This window comes from Monopterus albus, unplaced genomic scaffold (genome assembly GCF_001952655.1).
Source record: "Monopterus albus unplaced genomic scaffold, M_albus_1.0 scaffold98.1, whole genome shotgun sequence".
NCBI classification, from domain to species: Eukaryota; Metazoa; Chordata; class Actinopteri; order Synbranchiformes; family Synbranchidae; genus Monopterus; species Monopterus albus.
The window spans coordinates 2,613,113-2,618,297 of record NW_018127978.1 but is presented as its reverse complement, the minus strand read 5'-3'; the positions used below and the strand labels follow the sequence as shown (position 1 = coordinate 2,618,297).

Sequence of the window (5,185 nt, the reverse complement as noted above, 5' to 3'; positions counted from 1 at the left end):
TTTGTCAGTTTGTATCTGGAAGTCCCACAGGATCTTAGCTTGGTCATTCTCAACCACCTTTGGAGGTGTATCCCATTTTGACTTTGGGATTTCCAGCCTGTACTCGGCACAGATGTTTCTGTACACTATGCCAGCCACTTGGTTATGGCGTTCCATGTATGCCCTGCCTGCTAACATCCTGCACTCTGCTGTTATGTGCTGGATTGTCTCAAGGACATCTTTGCACAGCCTGGAAGGCTATGATTGCTGAGGAGTTGCTGAATATCGAAAGATACAAAAGTGGAGTGGAGTGAAGAAAAGGCGGATTGAAAGAAAATTAACAAAAGTAAAAAAGGCAAGCCACCGACAGTGTTGTACATACAGTATCTGCCAGTTGGAGCAGTGTTTGTTGTAGTTTACTACAGAGGACGGCTGATAATTTGATCCTTCTGTTAATGCCCAGAACTATAATAAAGCACTTGGTTGGCAGTGGCTGCCGACATATTAATCAATGTCCGTGCCAATCGTTATGCTCACATGCTCAGACCTTATATGCCTTCTGAGACATCGTGCCACTGGCAGTTACTGCATTATGTCTACATTTTTTCCCCCCATTGTTAAATCAAGGTTGTCAACTCTACGCTACAGAAAAGAGAGTTGCACTCAGGCTCTGTTATTCTTTTGGTAAATGGTCTTATACTCATATAGTGCTTTTCTATGCACTGCAGCACACTCAAAGCACTTTCACACTATTTGGCCATTCACCCATTCACACTCCTAAGCACTCACAAATTCACGCACCGGTGACGTCACCGGGAGCAATTGGGGGTTCAGTGTCTTGCTCAAGGACACTTCGACATGTGGACTGGACAAGCTGGGAATAAAACCACTAATATTCTGGTTAGGAGACAGACACTGTCATCAAAAATTACATTCCTATGTAGCCTATGCAACTACACTTCAAATGCTGATATGTTTTGTAATGAACACATTTGATTATTAGATTGCATTCTGTGGCGACATAACATTAGTTTTGGAATGAATGAAGTGCTGCATTTTCCTACACTACAGCAGCAAGACAAGACAGAGAAGGGAGTCTGGTGGAAGGACAATGGGCATTGCTAACATCAGTGGCTCGAGTTCGGTTTTGAATTCTGCTCTAACATTTAATTTGAAGCCACTTTAAGTTTTGTGTTCTCTAAGTCAAGCACTGCGAGCCAACACATAACTAATAAAACTTGTTAAACACGGTCTTTGAGCAGCACCTCTGTAGCTCATTCAGTTCAACAGCCTCTCTCTCATCAGCAGTGGTCGTGGTATTGGTAAGTGGTCTTTACCTCTGGACACACTCCTCAGACATCTTCTGTATTTTCATTGCTTCAGTTTTTCTGCTCTTGTTCCTCCACAGGTTTATCTGCTTGATTTGTGTAACGTCTGTGTGGCACAACTTTAGAGTGTGTGCGTGTGTGTGCATGCACTTGGTAGTGTGCCTTGTTTGGTGTGTTTGTTACATTACACTACTAGCTCATTATGTATCAGGTTTTAGTTAAATGGTAGTAAGAGCAGAGCTGCAGTCTGCTGGTTCTCATCTGGAAAATCCACTGGCGCCAGTACAAGCATGACCCCACCCCCTGCCAACAGCAGGTTACAAGAAAATGTTCCGAGGGCTCATGAGAAGGCAGTCATCATTAATAGACATAGATGAGTTTGTCATAGTTTTTACACACACACACACACACACGCACGCACACAGTTCATGGCAGGTAGTATTACACACACACACACACACGCGCACACACACGCACGCACACGCACGCACACAGTTCATGGCAGGGAGTATTAAAAAATAAAGTTTGTAGTTTAAAAACTTCATAGTTTATACTGTAATGTTCATGCAAGTTTGGTTTTGTTAAAGAACTTCAAGTTAATTGTTACGGACTTTAGGTAAATCTACATGTCTGCATTAAAATACACAGTAAAGATCCGATACAAAAATTTGCATTTCTCCAAGGCTGTGGCCTGGAGAAAATTAAGGACACAGTTTTAAACAACACATGTTCAAACATATAAAACAACTAGGTTAAAACAAAGGCATGCTGAGTTTTTTTTTTACCCTAGAACAGACAGGCAGCCATAGTCTGGTCCTATATTTGGGCTGGAGTCAAATTCCTTGCACTTTTGATAATACTTGGCAATAAAGTTTATGCTTATGCTTACATACAGTTTGAGAAATTCAGAAACATTGGTCACATGTTACAAGTAACTTGCATCATCCCTGATGCTATTTTCAATCAGCCCTGGGATGACAGGATGTCCTTAAAATCGAGCCCTGATGGAGCTTTGCTGGAAGATACTGCAGCCTATGCATGCAGGGGAGAACACATCTCCAGAGACCAACATAAAATATTTGAAGAGAGTGACTAATGGCATAGGGTATCAGCCGTTTAGGACTGCAAAGACAAGTTTACCTGCAGCTATGCAATTCCCTAGAATGACATCATTGGCCACACCACCTGTCCTGCTCCTCCCTTGCCACTTCACTGCTTTCTCCACAAGACACCTCTAGGTAAGCACATTTCCGTATATAAAGAAATGGGGGCATGGCAGTATGCTACAGTGCCTTGCGAAAGTATTCTGCCCCCTTGAACTTTGCGACCTTTTGCCACATTTCAGGCTTCAAACATAAAGATATAAAACTGTAATTTTTTGTGAAGAATCAACAACAAGTGGGACACAATCATGAAGTGGAATGAAATTTATTGGATATTTCAAACTTTTTTAACAAATAAAAAACTGAATAATTGGGCGTGCAAAATTATTCAGCCCCTTTACTTTCAGTGCAGCAAACTCTCTCCAGAAGTTCAGTGAGGATCTCTGAATGATCCAATGTTGACCTAAATGACTAATGATGATAAATAGAATCCACCTGTGTGTAATCAAGTCTCCGTATAAATGCACCTGCACTGTGATAGTCTCAGAGGTCTGTTTAAAGCGCAGAGAGCATCATGAAGAACAAGGAACACACCAGGCAGGTCCGAGATACTGTTGTGGAGAAGTTTAAAGCCGGATTTGGATACAAAAAGATTTCCCAAGCTTTAAACATCCCAAGGAGCACTGTGCAAGCGATAATATTGAAATGGAAGGAGTATCAGACCACTGCAAATCTACCAAGACCTGGCCGTCCCTCTAAACTTTCAGCTCATACAAGGAGAAGACTGATCAGAGATGCAGCCAAGAGGCCCATGATCACTCTGGATGAACTGCAGAGATCTACAGCTGAGGTGGGAGACTCTGTCCATAGGACAACAATCAGTCGTATACTGCACAAATCTGGCCTTTATGGAAGAGTGGCAAGAAGAAAGCCATTTCTTAAAGATATCCATAAAAAGTGTCGTTTAAAGTTTGCCACAAGCCACCTGGGAGACACACCAAACATGTGGAAGAAGGTGCTCTGGTCAGATGAAACCAAAATCGAACTTTTTGGCAACAATGCAAAACGTTATGTTTGGCGTAAAAGAAACACAGCTGATCACCCTGAACACACCATCCCCACTGTCAAACATGGTGGTGGCAGCATCCTGGTTTGGGCCTGCTTTTCTTCAGCAGGGACCGGGAAGATGGTTAAAATTGATGGGAAGATGGATGGAGCCAAATACAGGACCATTCTGGAAGGAAACCTGATGGAGTCTGCAAAAGACCTGAGACTGGGACGGAGATTTGTCTTCCAACAAGACAATGATCCAAAACATAAAGCAAATTCTACAATGGAATGGTTCACAAATAAACATATCCAGGTGTTAGAATGGCCAAGTCAAAGTCCAGACCTGAATCCAATCGTGAATCTGTGGAAAGAACTGAAAACTGCTGTTCACAAACGCTCTCTATCCAACCTCACTGAGCTCGAGCTGTTTTGCAAGGCGGAATGGGCAAAAATTTCAGTCTCTTGATGTGCAAAACTGATAGAGACATACCCCAAGTGACTTACAGCTGTAATCGCAGCAAAAGGTGGCGCTACAAAGTATTAACTTAAGGGGGCTGAATAATTTTGCACGGCCAATTTTTCAGTTTTTTATTTGTTAAAAACGTTTGAAATATCCAATAAATTTCGTTCCACTTCATGATTGTGTCCCACTTGTTGTTGATTCTTCACAAAAAATTACAGTTTTATATCTTTATGTTTGAAGCCTGAAATGTGGCAAAAGGTCGCAAAGTTCAAGGGGGCCGAATACTTTCGCAAGGCACTGTACTTGTGCATGACAGGCATGCACTTGTCATGTTAGATTGATTCTGACTTACTAATATACACACAGTGGTAAGAACAAAATTGGGTGGTGCACGTGTTTCATGAATCTGACTGTAATTTTGCGTGGTAAGAACATTTCTACACACATAGTAGTGAATGAGGCCAATGTCTTCATAGGCTGGACTCTGTTTATCACAGTGCATTAAGATTAGTTACCAACATAAAACCTTTAACCCATCACTGTGCTCTGTACTCTGGAGAGGACTGGACATCTCTCTGTATGTATCTTGCCAGGACTCCCTTGCAGAAGAGGCTGTAAACCTCAGTAAGATTTTTTTTTTCATGGTTACAATAAAGATTTGATAAAATAAAATAAAATAAAAAATTACATTTCAGCAGTAACTTTCAACAGTTTAAGTAATAATAAGTAATAGTAATACTGTGCAGCATAAAACGTTATGAATTATTTATTAATGCTTATGACATGGTAACCCTGATCATAAGACTTCTTAGCTAATATCAAATTGATCTCAAGGAATAGATAAAAAGTTCATGAACCAACAACAATGGTAGCAGCAGCTCCAAGCACTTGTGCATTTCTTTCAGGAAATGCAAATTACAAAATTATATCTTGCTCTTTTTGTGTTCATATGCTGCATAAAATATAATCACATGGCCTGCACAAATATAGGTCCACAACTCCATACATTTTTAACTGTAAGACAATGAAATCAACTGTCAATTACCAATTAGACTACAGTGGGTACGGAAAGTATTCAGACCCCCTTAAATTTTCCACTCTTTGTTATATTGCAGCCATATGCTAAAATCATTTAAGTTCATTTTTTCCTCATTAATGTACACACAGCACCCCATATTGACAGAAAAACACAGAATTTTTGACGTTTTTGCAGATTTATTAAAAAAGAAAAACTGAAATATCACAGGGTCATAAGTATTCAG

The 5,185-nt window shown here is 40.6% G+C and overlaps 1 protein-coding gene across 1 annotated transcript in view; it reads right to left on the bottom strand.

Moving 5' to 3' along the window:
* The window catches only part of dedd (death effector domain containing), an 11,861-nt gene that overhangs the window by 5,010 nt on the left and 1,666 nt on the right, over positions 1 to 5,185 (bottom strand). The window lies entirely within an intron of this gene.